General features: G+C 47.3%; 1 protein-coding gene across 2 annotated transcripts in view; it reads right to left on the bottom strand.

The window, feature by feature from the left end:
• Positions 1 to 16,501, bottom strand: part of NEK10 (NIMA related kinase 10) — a 419,159-nt gene that overhangs the window by 98,638 nt on the left and 304,020 nt on the right. The gene's annotated exons all lie outside the window — the stretch shown is intronic.

Raw genomic sequence — 16,501 nt, forward strand, 5'->3', positions numbered from 1 at the left:
TTATATTTGCATCAAGAATTTGTTGAAATTTAAATTAATCCTTTCTTCTCTCTACTCGTGAAATGTTCCCTATGACAGCTACAACTATAACCAGCAGTTCTCTAGAAGTGAGCATATATACCTGAGAGGAGTAGACAACACAGAACAGCTGAGATAATTCAAGATGGAGTGCTCCAGGAGATAAACAGAACTGATTAACCCTTTAACTACGGGCGATACGCCTTTTAACAGCAGCAGTTAATGGTACTTATTCCTCAGTGCTGAGAAATAAAGGTATAGCACCCACAGCACTGGAAAATCTCAGATTTCCCATTTCTTTCTTTCTCCTCTGAAATGATATAGCATACCAGAAGAAAGAGAAATGGGGTCCCCCAAGCTTTCCGGTACCTCCGGTGTCCTTGGACCCTCCGGCTCCGTCCCCCGGCCCTCGGTGTCTTCTTCCGGGAAGAACATGGCGGGCGGAAGTGCAGTGTGCCTGCTGAGATCTGCCGGCTGGCACCTGGCAACAATAGGATATTTTTCCTATTGGTTCATTTTGATCACTGTGATAGACCCTATCACAGTAAACAAAATAAAAAAAATAGAAAATCAAACCCCCCCCCTTTATCAACCCCTAAGTTAGGTAAAAATAATAAAATAGAAAAATGTATTTTTGTTCCATTTTTCCTTTAGGGTTAGAGTTGGAGGTAGGCTTAGGGTTGGGGCTATGGTTAGGGTTGGGGCTAGGGTTAGGGTTGGGGTTGTAGCAAGGGTTAGGGTTTGGCTAGGGTTAGAGTTGGGGTTAGGGTTAGCGCTAGGGTTAGGGTTGGGCTATAGCTAGGGTTGTGCTTGGGTTAGGGTTGTGGTCAGGGTTGTGGTTAGGTTTATGGTTAGAGTTGGAATTAGGGTTAGGGGTGTGTTGGGGTTAGGATTGAGGTTAGGGCTGTGTTAGGGTTGGAGTTAGAATTGTGGCATTTCCACTGTTTAGGTACATCAGGGGATCTCCAAACACGACATGATGCCCGCTATTGATTCCAGCCAATTTTGCGTTCAAAAAGCCAAACGGCGCTCTCTCCCTTCTGAGCCCTGCCATGTACCCAGTGGTTTTCCCCTGCATACGGTGTATCGGTGTACTCAGGAGAAATCGCACAACAAATTTTGTGGTCCATTTACTCCTGATACCCTTGTGAAAAGAAAAAGTTTTGGTCCCAAAGTAAATTTTTTGTGAAAAAAGTAAAATGTTTATTTTTTCCTTCCGCATTGCTTTAGTTCTCGTGAAGCACCTGAAGGGTTAATAAACTTCTTGAATGTGGTTTTGCGCACCTTGAGGGGTGCAGTTTTTAGAATGCTGTCACTTTTGGGTATTTTCTATTATATTGCCCCCAAACTCACTTCAAATGTGAGTTGGTCCCTAAAAACAATGGTTTTGTAAATTTTTGGGAAAAATGAGAAATCGCTGGTCAACTTTTAACCCTTATAATGTCTTAACAAAAAAAAATTCCCAAAATTGTCCTGATGTAAAGCAGACATGTGGGAAATGTTATATATTAACTATTTTGTGTGGTATGACTCTCTGATTTAAGGTCACAAAAATGAAATGTTTGAAAATTGCATAATTTTCAAATTTTTGCCAAATTTCCATTTGGAAATAATAACGCAAGTCATATCGAATAAATTTTACCACTAACATGAAGTACAATACGTAACGAAAAAAGCAATCTCAGAATCAGTAGGATCTGTTGAACTGTTCCAGAGCTATATCCTCATAAAGTGACAGTGGTCAGAATTGTAAAAACTGACTTGGTCATGAAGTACAAAATTGGCTCTGTCACCAAGGGTTAACCTTTGCAATAACAGAGCAAGGAAAACCTGTACTGCCAATAGGAAGATGAAGCAGATCTAATACATGCAGAGATTTGTGTAACCAGATGCCACGATCTTCTGACCCCTCTCTGTTGTGGTATCTGTTAGTGTGCTCGCTTCGCGAGGCAAGACTCCAGGAGTGGACCCTCTGGACCGTGGCATCGAGGGGTCCCCGGGTGAACAGCCAGGTAGAACCAACCCCTATACAGAGACCATTAGGAGCAGGCCCAGGGGTTCGGATGCCACGGCAGCCGGTACCAAGAGGGGCGGCTCGGAGAGGACTGGAGTAGGACTGGGTACGGTACTAAGAGCACAAGATAGAGTAAGGCTCAGGTGGCGGGACCGGAGTAGGGCAGCAGGAGACAGACACGGGGAGCTGGACAAAGCAGGAGCACAGGACCGGAGTAGGATAACTGGAATCAGGCATGGACAGCAGGATGGAGCAAGGGCACAAGAATGGAGTAGTCGACAGGAATCAGGTGCGGGCAGCAGGACGGAGCAGGGGCACAGGACCGGAGTAGGCGACAGGAATCAGGCATGGGCAGCAGGACGGAGCAAGGGCACAGGAACGGAGTAGGCGACAGGAATCAGGTGCAGGCAGCAGGACAGAGCAGGGGCACAGGACCAGAGTAGGCAACAGGAATCAGGCACGGGCAGCAGGACAGAGCAGGACTGCTGGAAGAGAGAGCAAAAGGGTCAGGTAGGCAATGGAGACATGACAAGGGCAGGGGAGCCTAGCGTGCTGGAAATAACACGGACGGCCTGAAATACCCAGGGACTGGCCCCCATTGGTCCGGCGGTGCTTCCGGGTCAGGGCTCTGCCGGAGCATAAGAAGATGCAGGGAGACGCGGGCGCAGCCTACGGTGCATGCACAAGGCCTGTAGTGATGTCACAGGCCGCGGGCCAGTCAGAGGAGGACGCCGCGGCTGACGGGAGGAGATAGGCTGCGGCGCTGGAGCGAGCAGGTGAGTATGCGAGGGCGCGACGGGGGCTGTGACAGTATCCCTATGACACTAGTTTTTTTTTTTATAAAGCTGGAAAGTTTGCATGACCTGGCCTTTCCTAACGATAGTCAACAAGCCATAACCCTAACAGGCTAAGCACACAAATCTCCAAGGGTGGCCAAACTTTTGCATTGGTCCATTTTCATTTTTGTAATTTAAAATTTGTTAAAAATGGCGTATATATTTATATATATATATATATGTATGTATTTGTATATCAGGAGTGCGGTGAAATGAACATCCGCCGGCGGGCGGCTCAGCCAATGAGCGGTGCCGCGTGGCTTTGGCGGGGGAATTGAATCCCCCACCCCGCCGGCTGAGTGAATGAACGGTGCTGTGCGGGATTTGAATCCCCCACCAAAGGCACGTGGCACCGCTCATTGGCTGTGACGCGGGATTCAAATCCCCCCGCCGGCTGAGCTAATGAGCGGTGCCGCGTGGAATTTGAATGCATGCATGACCCTCTCACCCTCCTATCCTGGTATGAATGGTTCCCTCACCCCCCTTTCCTGGTATACATGACCCTCTCACTCCCCTATCCTGATATGCATGGTCCCCTCACCCCCCTATCCTGATATGCATGGTCCCCTCACCCCCCTATCCTGGTATGCATGGTCCCCTCACCCCCCTATCCTGGTATGCATGGTCCCCTCACCCCCCTATCCTGGTATGCATGGTCCTCTCACCCCCCTATCCTGGTATGCATTGTCCCTTCTCCCCCCCAATCCTGGTATGCATGGTCCCCTCACCCACCTATTCTGGTATGCATGGTCCTCTCACCCCCCTATCCTGGTATGCATAGTCCCCTCACCCCCCAATCCTGATATGCATGATCCCCTCACCCCCCTATCCTGGTATGCAAGCTACGCCTCACCCCCCTATCCTGGTATGCATGGTCCTCTCACCCCCTACCCTGGTATGCATGGTCCTCTCACCCCCAATCCTGGCATGCATGGTCCTCTCACCCCCCAACCCTGGTATGCATGGTCCTCCCACCCCCTATCCTGGTATGCATGCTACCTCTCACACCCTATCCTGGTATGCATGGTCCTCTCACCCCCCTTTCCTGATATGCATGGTCCCCTCACCCCCTAGCCTGGTATGCATGTTTCCTCTCACCACCCAATCCTGATATGCATGGTCCCCTCACCCCCTATCCTGGAATGCATGGTCCTCTCACCCCCCTTTCCTGGTATGCATGGCCCTCTCACCTCCTATCCTGGTATGAATGGTCCTCTCAACCCCCTATCCTGGTATGCATGGTCCTCTCACCCCTGCACATATACAAAACAAAAAAAATGTCATGGTTAGGACATGGTTAATGTCCTGTTCTGACAGGGTTAACATTGCCGGCCTCTCTTTGGATCTGGGAGGGGTATTTATGCTCACTCCATACTGGCATTCTCTGTCAGTTATACTGCTATTCTGGTGTGTCTGACCCCTGGTGTGTGTGTACTCTGCATTGTTTGTTTGCTTCCCGTGTATGACCCGGCTTGTTCCTTCACTCTGTACTCCGTCTATCGTTTTTGGTACCATTGTCTTTTCTGGTTCTGACCTCCTGGCTTGGCTATCGTTACTCCGTTACAGTTTACCCCTATTGTGCCGTCTAATACCTGTTCTGGTTTTCTGATCTATTGCTACGTCCTGACTATTCTTTCTGTCTAAGCCCTTTGGTACTGTCCTGCTATCTCGTGCTTTGACCCGGCTTGATCTGGTGTCTGTCTCTGTCTATGCTCCTTGGTAACATTGTCCTGTAGTTACTTCTAGGAGTTTCCCTGCAGCTCCTAGCTCTGTGGAGCTTAGGCCACGCCCCCAGCAGTCACGTGATTCAGGTCCTGGAGCATGCATTGTCACCACTGCTCCTCGCTCCGCAGGTATCTTTGTGCACAGTCTTTGTACTCAGGACACGCACCCTGGCTCAGTGAGCAAGTGCAGTGCGGTGTTCCTGACATTATAACTGACCGTTTCAGTTTTTTTTTCCTCTGAAGAGAAAAAAAAAAAAAAAGTGTGTGTTATCCTCATGGATCCCATACAAGCCTTGGCTGATCAGGTCAAGCACCTGACCCAAATGTTCCATAAACTCAATGTGGAACAGCGCACGATGGCCCATACCCAGCAACAGTTGGTGGTTACTGTGCAGGGGGCTGTCGATGCAGGGGCTTCTAGTTCTGGGGGTAGGGATGTGTCATTAGCGTCCCCCGAATCTCCAGTCAAATTGCCCGATCCCTTCTCAGGGGATAAAAAGGAGTTCAGGTCTTTCAGAGAAGGATGCAAGCTTTTTTTTTCCTCTAAGGCCCCGCTCCTCCGGGGATGAGTTCCAGAGGGTGGGGGTCATTATTTCCCTACTTCGGGGGGCTCCGCAAGCATGGGCTTTCTCTCTGTCTTCCTCTGCTCCTGAACGTATGTCAGTGAACTTGTTCTTTGAGGCTCTGGGGCACATTTATGACGAGCCTGATAGAGTGCGTCTGGCAGAGGATATGGTGATGAGTGTGACACAGGGAAGGCACTCTGCTGAATGGTTCTGCTCAGAGTTTAGACGTTGGACCGCCGAAGTATCCTGGAATGACGCCGCCCTGAGGGGGTTGTTTCGCAGGGGCCTTTCTGACCATCTGCAGGACGCTCTGGCATTACATCCGCCTCCTGATACCCTGGAGGACACCATGATGCAGGCGGTCCGTATGGATCGGAGACTCCGTGCTAGAGGAATGATGCAACAAGAGTCTCCCTTGTACCCCAAATTGTGTGACACTTCACCCGTATCTGAGCCCATGAACGTTGGGTCAGTCTCGGTTAAGGAGAAAGAGAGAAGGCACCACAGAGAGAAGGCACCGCAGAGACAACCTACTATGTTTTTACTATGGAGCCTCTGGACATTGGAAAAGGAATTGTCCCTCCTGCCCTTCTTCAGAGAAACCTTCAGAGAAACGACTGAGTCTGGGCAACAATTGAGGAGGTTGTCCAGACTCCCAGGTACATTTTTTCTCACGTATAAAAATGATCCTCCAGGTTGAATTGGAAATTGCTGGCGGTCCTGTTATGACCACCGCCTTTGTTGACTGTGGTTCCTCCATTAATCTGACTGATGCCCAAGTTGTGACTCTTAATAAGATAGGGACAGTCAGGTTAAAGACCCTGTTAAAATTGTGGCTGTGGATTCATCCCCTCTTACCCGGGATGGAATTTGTTTTATGTCTGAAGTTTTTTCTATGAAAGTGGGTTCCACTCATGTGGAAAATTTAAGTTGTTTTGTTATGAATAATCTGCCTGCAGGACTGGTATTGGGAATGCCCTGGTTGCAACGCCACAATCCTCTTATTGATTGGGTGAAGGGGGAGATCACCCGTTGGGGATGTAATGATAATGGTCTGTGTTGTAACCCGGTTCCTTTTGTCAATCCGATAAAATCTGTATCTGTGTCATCTGTCGGTCTGGAGGGTATTCCGGAGTACCTGAGAGACCTTAAAGATGTGTTTTCCGAAAGTGAGGCCGAGGCGCTCCCACCACATAGACCATATGATTGTGCTATCGATTTAGTACCTGGAGCCAAATTACCCAAGGCTCGTTTGTTTAATTTGTCCGGGCCTGAGCGCCAAGCTATGAAAGAGTACATTAAAGAAAGCCTTCGCAAGGGGCATATTCGTCCCTCGGTCTCACTCGTGGCAGCGGGGTTTTTCTTTGTAAAGAAAAAAGATGGTGGGTTGCGACCGTGCCTCGACTTTCGAGAACTGAACAAAATTACTGTTAAGAACACGTACCCTCTCCCGTTGATTCCTGATCTATGCAATCAACTCACGGGGGCCAAATGGTTTTCTAAGCTCGATCTACGAGGGGCTTATAACCTTATAAGGATCCGGGAGGGGGACGAATGGAAAACAGCGTTCCTGACAACTGAGGGGCTGTTTGAAAACCTGGTTATGCCCTTCGGCCTCACTAATGCTCCTGCGGTTTTTCAGAACTTTATTAATGTTGTTTTTTCTGACTTGATTGGACGTTATGTAGTCATTTACCTTGATGACATCTTGATTTACTCTGAGGACAGTCAGTCACACTTGCATCATCTGCGTACGGTGCTTATGAGACTCCCGGAGAACCATTTGTATGCTAAGCTGGAGAAGTGCTCATTTTTTATGCAAGAACTGTCTTTTCTGGGTGTAATTGTATCCGGGGAGGGATTCCGCATGGATCCAGGGAATGTTCAGGCCATTACAGATTGGGTGCAGCCTCATGACCTGAAGGGGTTGCAGCGATTTCTGGGCTTCGCTAATTATTATAGGAAGTTCATTAAAGGGTTCTCGCAGGTGGTAAAACCCTTGACGGACCTCACTCTTAAAGGGGCAGATGTAAAAAGTTGGTCTGTGGCCGCAAAAAATTCCTTCCTGGCATTAAAGAAGTGTTTTACTACAGCCCCTGTGTTGGTACAACCCGATTCGTCAAGACCTTTTATCGTCGAGGTCGATGCTTCGGAGGTGGGGGTGGAGGCAGTGTTGTCACTGGGTCCCTCTACCCTGACTAACCTTAAACCCTGTGCCTTTTTCTCTAAGAAGTTCTCGTCGGCCGAGAGAAACTATGATGTTGGTAACAGGGAACTGTTAGCAGTTAAATTGGCCTTTGAAGAATGGAGGCATTTTTTGGAGGGGGCCGCTCATCCCATTACGGTCGTCACTGATCATAAAAACCTGGCCTATATCGAGTCTGCTAAGAGATTGACCCCCAGACAGGCTCGGTGGGCACTTTTTTTTTCTCGATTTCAATTTACCATCACGTTCCGACCAGGGTCTAAAAATGTAAAGGCAGATGCCTTATCCCGAAGTTTTGATTCTGTGTCCCCTCCAGAACCTCCTTCCTCCATTCTTCAACCGGGAGTAGTTGTAGCCGAAATCTCCTCTGAGTTACAGAGAGAGATTCTGGAAGCACAAGCACAAGCTCCCAGGAATAAACCCCCAGGTAAATTGTTTGTACCCGAACAATTCCGTCCCACACTCCTCCAAGAATTTCATGACTCTATGTTAAGTGCACACCCTGGTATTGCAGCTACCCGGGGGGCAGTAGCTAGGGGTTTTTGGTGGCCCTCTATGGGTACTGATATAAAAAGGTTTGTGAATACTTGTGGGGTGTGCGCGCACTCTAAAAGCTCTCAGGTCCGGCCGGCCGGGGAATTGGTGCCTTTGCCAATTCCGGATAAACCATGGACACACCTGTCCATGGACTTTATCACTAACCTTCCACCTTCCAAGGGCAACTCAGTGGTATGGGTAGTGGTTGATAGATTTTCTAAGCAAGCCCACTTTGTGCCATTACCTGCGTTACCATCTGCTGAAACCTTGGCTAGTTTGTTTATACAGCACATTGTTCGACTGCATGGAGTGCCTGTGAACGTGGTGTCGGACAGGGGTGTGCAATTTGTGGCCAGGTTTTGGAGAGCGTTTTGTATGAAGTTGGGGGTCATGTTGTTATTCTCCTCTGCCTATCACCCGGAATCTAACGGACAAACGGAACGCACCAACCAGTCATTGGAGCAGATTCTGAGATGCCTGGCCTCCTCCAGACAGGAAGACTGGTGTGAGGTATTGCCCATGGCAGAATTTGCATTCAACTGTCAGGTTAATCAGTCTACCGGAAAGCCTCCCTTTCTGGTCAATTATGGGTTTGTTCCGCAGTTTGGGGAATTTTCCCGTATGGATTCGGATTGCCCTGGTGCCGAGGGGATGGTACAACAATTAAAAACCCTCTGGAAGGAGGTACAGGGGACATCTCCAAAGCCCAGAAGAAGTTCAAACATTTTGCAGACAGGAGGAGGGGGGTGGTTCCTGCGTTGACAGTGGGAGAAAAAGTCTGGTTGTCCACTCGTAACATCAAACTTAAAATACCCTCTATGAAGTTGGGCCCCAAATTTATTGGCCCATACAAGATTGTAGAGGTGATCAACCCGGTGGCATACAGATTACAGTTGCCCACCTCCTTCAAAATCTCTAACGTCTTCCACAGGTCCCTATTAAAACCTGTGGGGACAGTTAGAGAAGATCCCTCATCCGTGGCTCCACCAGTGTTGGTAGAGGGTCAACTGGAGTACGAGGTAGGGCGCATCATTGATTCGCGGTGGGTGCGCCGGAGACTTCAGTACCTTATCCATTGGAAGGGATATTCCATTGAGGATCGATCGTGGGTTCCGGCCAGTTCGGTGCACGCTGATCGACTGGTGCGGGCTTTTCATGCCAGGTACCCTGAGAAACCTGGGGGTCTGGTGGCCCCCCATTAAGAGGGGGGTACTGTCATGGTTAGGACATGGTTAATGTCCTGTTCTAACAGGGTTAACATTGCCGGCCTCTCTTTGGATCTGGGAGGGGTATTTATGCTCACTCCATACTGGCATTCTCTGTCAGTTATACTGCTATTCTGGTGTGTCTGACCCCTGGTGTGTGTGCACTCTGCATTGTTTGTTTGCTTCCCGTGTATGACCCGGCTTGTTCCTTCACTCTGTACTCCGTCTCTCGTTTTTGGTACCATTGTCTTTTCTGGTTCTGACCTCCTGGCTTGGCTATCGTTACTCCGTTACAGTTTACCCCTATTGTACCGTCTAATACCTGTTCTGGTTTTCTGATCTATTGCTACGTCCTGACTATTCTTTCTGTCTAAGCCCTTTGGTACTGTCCTGCTATCTCGTGCTTTGACCCGGCTTGATCTGGTGTCTGTCTCTGTCTATGCTCCTTGGTAACATTGTCCTGTAGTTACCCTTCTAGGAGTTTCCCTGCAGCTCCTAGCTCTGTGGATCTTAGGCCACGCCCCCAGCAGTCATGTGATTCAGGTCCAGGAGCATGCATTGTCACCACTGCTGCTCGCTCCGCAGGTATCTTTGTGCACAGTCTTTGTACTCAGGACACGCGCCCTGGCTCAGTGAGCAAGTGCAGTGCGGTGTTCCTGACAAAACATTTATACTCACCTTTCTTCCCTGTGCTCCAGCGCTGTCATGTTCTGCCGGAGGCACAATGCTGAAGACACACTGCAAATGTGTCTTCAGTAAAATAGCACCGGATAGCGCTATGCGCATGCGCTATTCCGGCACCGCACTCCTGCACCGGTCTCCGGTGAGAAGAGAAGCGCTGTGGCAACGCTCCTCCTGGTCAAGTAAGTATGTAATCCCCCACCCCGCTGGCTGAGCCAATGAGCGGTGCCGCATGGAATGTGAATCCCCCGCCAAGCCTCAGCTGGTGGGTGGCTCAGCCAATGATTTGAATCCCGCGCCACTCATTCAATCCCGGCCGCCATATCGAAATACCCATAACTTGGGTGTTCCAATATGGTGGTGCCGCTTCTGTCACAGCTTCCGGCAGCGGTGGATTGTGGAATAGCGACACAATCACCGGAAGCTGTGACAGAGCCCATTGGCAATTATATATTATATATTGGATATACTAGATGGAGGCCTGATGCTATCGCATCGGGAGGGCGCTAGTGTCACAATGGGGGCAGGCTTTGCAGCGTTGAGAATCTGTCCCCCATGTGCTCACCCACCTATCTACTCTCTCTTTCCCCAAGTGCTGATGTCTCTCTTCTGTGCTCTCTTCTTTGACCTGTCTACCCTATGTGCTATCTCCCTTGTCTGCTGTCTCTCTCCTTCCTGTGCTGTGTTCTCCCCTCATGTGCTGTCCCGTTTGAGCTCTCTTCGGGCACTATTTCCCTGTTGTTTTAGACAGTCATGCCAACCTTGGTCTCCATAAGGGAAAAAGACAGGATACAGTAGAGCATCAAAATTGCTAAGGAGAATGCTGATGTGTTGTGTTTCTGGAGCCAGAGGGTTGCGTGGATCAGGTTTTAAATGAATTAATATGTCTCTATTGAAAAGAGGTTCACCATCGTCATTGTGAAAGACAATTGCAACTTCACTCACTGTTGGGTTGTTGTATCGCCATGGATATTGAATCCTATCTTGCTTAATAGCCATTGTGATGGTTGGCATGATAGTTCCACTTTGATAAGCTTTTATCTGTTCTTGTTGTTCAACATCGCGTAGCATTTGATAGGCAGCAGCGAATGGATTGAGAGCATTCAGTTGCTCAGCAATAATGTTCATCAATGTAGGATGACATTTTTCATTTTCTTTTTTTTTTGAGTCTGAGTTCATTTGCATTAGCGGTATCCAGTATATAAAGTTGAGTAAATTTTGGTTGGTCTTCGTCTGTTGGATGTAGTGTGCCTGTTCGATGATAGATCTGTCCATGTATGCGAAAACAGTATGGGCCATATCCAGGTTGTGGTGATGAAATACTGTAGACGGTGTGCTTCTGCATCATGTGACAGTCTTCTTGCTGTGGACATTGTTCCTGTAGTAGCTTGCGTTGGGAAAATGCCTTCTAAGTTAACCTCATACACTTTGAAGCTGTAGACACGGCGATGTGGTGTGCTGGTTCCAATTGGTTATCTTGTGAGCATGGGATTGCAGTTAAGACTACAGATTTCTGTTTGAGGCGCTGTTGTTGCCTAATGGCATCCTGTGATAATCTAATGACTTTTGCATCAGGGGACTCATGTGCTTGACACCTAAGCTTATATGCATTGTTTTTGTCCCAGCGATGCTGTTGCTCTTCAAGAGTCTCATTTGCCCATTATTGTCTTCGACGCTGTGCCGTTGCTGCTTTCCTTTCATTGTCATTGGTGCACTTTTTAGGAGGAGCCATCTTGGTGTTGATATTTGCTTTTTGAAGGGGTTTTCCCACGAACAAAAGTTCATTTTAAAAATTGTCTGTCTGCCCGTGTACAAAACAAAAGACAATACTGACAATACAGCAGGAGGTCACAGAGGATACATTTTGTGAGGTAAAATATAGTTTAAAAACAGTCAGTGAAATATTTTACCTTACAAAATGAATCCTCTGTGATCCGCTGCTGTAATATCAGTATTGTCTTTTGCTTCCTCCCCTGCCCAGGAGATGTGGTATGCTCGATACACCGTCAGACACACACAATTTTTAAAATGAACTTTCGCTCGTGGGAAAACCCCTTTAATGTGACCGGCTTCTTCTGCTTGTAGACACATCGCGCATCTGCTGCCAGGATCAGCCAAATGATACACTGCGCCTGCGCAGGATTCACGCAGGCGCAGTCAATCAGACCGCCGCCATATTTGTGCAGATAGTGGCGGTCACATTAAAACTGTGCATGCATTCCTCCCTGTACAAAGATGGTGGCGGTCAGTGAATCATTCGGCTGACCTTGGCGGCAGCGTGTTCGCGATGGTGTTCCGCTGGTGGTACCGCGCAAGAGGCTGCGTACGGCGTATACAGTGTGTATTTGTGTGTGTGGTGCGTATGGCAAATACAGTGTGTGTGGTGCGTACAGTGTATACAGTGTGTGTGGTGCGTACGGCATATACAGTGTGTGTTTACGGCGTATTCAATGTGTGTGTGAGGTGCGTACGGTGTATACAGTGTGTGTGGTGTGTACAGCATATACAGTGTGTGTGATGCATACTGCGTATACAGTGTGTGTTTGTGGTGCGACGGTGTTCCGCTGGTGGTACCGCGCAAGAGGTTGATACCACCAACAGTTTCCATATTGAGACACCCATCACTTGGGTGTCCCAATATGGCGGTCAGTGAACTTCCGCCGCTTGGAATTCTGAGATCCGGACACATCTGGATGGAATAGGATGTGAAGACATTGCAAGGTAAGTATATATTACCTAAAATACATAAGAAATGTGTCATTTTTAATTTTGGCCTTTAAGGCTGGTTTCACACTAGTGTTTTTTAGCGCTGCGCTTCGTGCACGTCCATGCGCATGCATTCTGTGCCCCTATCTTTAACATGGGGGCGCATGGTCTAGTGTATGCACGCGTTCGTATGTGTTTTCGTGCGCATGCGTATTTTGTAGTGTGCGCCTAGGCGCGCTGGACGCAACCTGTTGCATTTTTGGTCCGTCCGACCTGTCTCAAAAAATCGCATGCGCACGCTTGCGCACGGAATGCGCAAAAAAAAATCACATTACAGTCTATGGGAACGCAGGCGTGCGCATGGACATGCGCACGCCTGCGTTTAAAATCGTATGCGTTTTAAGAGTCAACATGGCTAAAAACTGGTTAAAACGCATGCGCCTAAAAAAGCAAACGCATACAAAACGCATGATGTGCTTTTTGCATGCGATTCTATTGCGCACGAAGCGCAGCGCTAAAAAACGCTAGTGTGAAACTAGCCTTAGAGATCATTTCAACTTGCTTAGCTGTTAACATAATCAGTTAACACCTCCTTTGAATCCTATGGTATTAGGGTATCGGACATAATATAAAAACATTTGGTCCTTAGACGATTGTAAAATTAGTAAACAAAACCTCAGATGACTAACAACACATTGTGTCATTATTTATCAAAAATTTAGTTTCATCCAATTTTTAGCTTTTGAACAGTTTGCCTCACATTTGACTGTAGATTCCATGGGGTATAAAGGGGAGTTCATGGTTGACATGGTGCCCAGATCCTGTGACTGTCAAATCACCCCTTCACCACCGTACTTGACAGTTGGTATGAGGTTTTTGTGCTGATGTGCTACGTTGGGTTTTTGACAAATGTGGCACAAGGTATTATGGCTGAACACCTCACTTTGGTTTTGTCTATCCAGTGGACATTGTTACAGTCTTTATGTTTGTTTAGGTGTAACTTTGCAAACTTTAGCCATGCTGCCATGAAAGAAGAGCCTTTCCTCTGGCAACTCTTTCAAACAAGCCAAACTTGCTCAGTCTTTTCCAGAAGTGTTTTTTTATCAGTTTCCTTATCAGCCCAAGCAGAATAAAGGCCCCGTCACACTAAGCGATCTCGCTAGCGAGATCGCTGATTTTGTGACACGCCAGCGAGATTGCTGTGTGTGACGGTGATCAGCGACCAGCCCCCCTGACGGTTATCACTGATCGTGCTCGAGCGACCTGGGCCGTTTTTTGATCGCTGGTCTCCCGCTGCCCAGTGCGCATCGCTGCGTGTGGCAGCGAGAGACCAGCGATCAGCGACGCTGGACGCTGGTTGCTAATGTAAACGTTGGGTATACAGGAGCCGCGGCTCCTGGATACCCGCTGTTTACTTTGGAAACCAACGTACATGCTGGTTTCCAAGGTAAACAGCGGGTATCCAGGAGTCGCGCGGTTCCTAGATACCCAATGCCTACCTTGGAAACCAGCGCGTACGCCGGTTTCCAAGGTAAACAGCGGGTATCCAGGAGTCGCGGCTCCTGGATACCCGACGTTTACATTAGAAACCAGCGTCGCTGGTCCTGATCGCTGGGGCTGTCTAACGATATCCCAGTGATCCCATCATGTCGGATCATTGGTGGGATCGCTGGGACATCGTTTAGTGTGATGGGGCTTTTACAAGGATGGGTAACACCTCTATAAACAGCTGATAACACAGGATTCACCAATAACAATAGGCGACGTCACAGCTGCCCCTGCTCTGCCTTCTTTCACAATGTTCTTTGCACAAGGCACGTTAGACACTTAAACATAAAAGACCCAGGTCAGGGTCTGACTACTGTGGCTATGTACATATATTGTTTCCTGAAAAAAATAATGGAAATTTTAGTCTAAAAAAATCCCTCGGGAGTTGCTCATGCGTTGAAACAGAATTGAATGGGGAGGATAGGGTTTGTATGTCCTTTTATTCACATTTATATATTTTCATTGCTTGTATTTCGTTATTCTAACAGTTTTCATGCACATTGTGGCTCATTGCTAAAGCTTCTAGTTTCCAGGCTAGAGGTCATTCGCTCATATCTTATATAACGACTGCTGCAAGAAAGTTAATTAAATATTCATAACAATTATATTCATAACTTCTACATATTTTACTTATCTTTTTTACTTCACATTAACACAGTGGACTATGCTCACTATTTCATAGATATGCATATTTTATTCCTGTCACTGTTCATCTTAAATTATCAACCTACTTTTTTTGTTTTTAGCTATATTTGATCATACACTACAGTATATATATATATTTAATCACATAGTTTACATAAAATTATTTTAAGTTTATATCATATTTTGTTTTATTTACATTTTGTTTCTACAGTTCTTTTTTATCATTTCACTTGTCTCCTCCTCACTTCTCCTATATGTACCAATTGCCTTGCTTCCTTCTCTTGGATCCACTTTGGGCATTGTTTTCTTCCTTAGCATGGCGCCTTTCTTGCAAGCTTGCTTTATTTTCTGGGGCTACCCATCATCACATGACGCTCATGATCATCTGATCATGTGCATGTCATATGCTCTGATGAGTAACTTCCTGTTTCTGCAACACCAGTGATCTGGTGCACAAGTGCTGCTGGGTAATTAGAGTAATTGCTTTGACCTGCCTAAGGCCGGGATCACACATGCGAGGAATACGGCCAAGTCTCACATGTTAATACCCGGCACTGCCGCCGGCACTCAGGACCGGAGTGTGCGGCCGCATAGTAATACATGGAGCCGAATGCTCCGCTCCCGAGTGCCGGTGGCAGTGCCGTATATTAACATGCGAGACTCGGCCGTATTCCTCGCATGTGTGATCCCGGCCTAATGCTGAGCCTTCTGTTAGTCAGAGCTGGGAGCGCAGTTACAGACGCCGCTCTCTATGCACAGACAGGTGACTGATACTGTGCAGACACCTCCCCTATGACTGAAAGCCCAAGGCTGCTAGGAGGAATAATGTTAATTTTCTCCTGGCAGCGGGGCTCTCAGTGCAGCAGAGATGTGACAGAATGATAATAATCTGCAGATTAACCCCATACCTGCAGGTGAATAGTATTATTTTACATGGAGAGGTTCCCCTTAATTAATGACGTGGTGTACTTTGCCATGTACTATAACTAATCTGAGGTTGTATTTCCTAATTTTAAGATTTTCTAAAGACCACATCTTATTATTATTTATTATTATTATTATTTTTGTTATGTAAAACCACATAATTCATTAGGTGTACATGGTTTTTCTTATCCCTGTAATGTTGGAGTCAGCTATGAGAAGATCCTATTATCACTACTATTTCTTATACATCATTTAGTAGGAAAAATCCAATAGAGGCAGATTAAAAATATGTAATATTATTATTATTAATTTATATAGCACCATTGATTCCATGATGCTGTACATAAGAAGGGGTTACATACAAATTACAGATATCACTTACAGTAAACAAACTTACAATGACAGACTGATACAGAGGGGAGAGGACCCTGCCCTTTAGGGATTACATGCTACAGGATGGTGGGGAAGGAGACAGTAGGTTGATGGGTTGCAGCAGTTCCGGTGTTGGTTGAGGTGATATCTCCGGTAGTGATGAGGAGATAGTGGGGTCATTGCAGGCTGTTGGCTTTCTTGAAGAGGTGGGTTTTCAAGTTCCATCTGAAGGTTCTGAATGTGGTTGATAGTCGGACATGTTGGGGCAATGAATTCCAGAGGATGGGGGCTATTCGGGAGAAGTCTTGGAGGCGGTTGGGTGAGGAGCAAATAAGTGTGGAGGAGAGAAGGAGGTCTTGGGATGACCGGAGATTATGTGAGGGAAGGTATCGGGAGATTAGTTCAGAGACATATGGGGAGACAGGTTATAGATGGCCTTGTAGGACAGTATTAGTAATTTTAACTGGATACACTGAGAGAATGGAAGCCAGTGAAGAGATTTGCAGAGGGGAGAAGCGG

Source organism: Dendrobates tinctorius, unplaced genomic scaffold (genome assembly GCF_039654945.1).
Source record: "Dendrobates tinctorius isolate UK_male_01 unplaced genomic scaffold, ASM3965494v1 ptg000005l, whole genome shotgun sequence".
Lineage (NCBI taxonomy): Eukaryota > Metazoa > Chordata > Amphibia > Anura > Dendrobatidae > Dendrobates > Dendrobates tinctorius.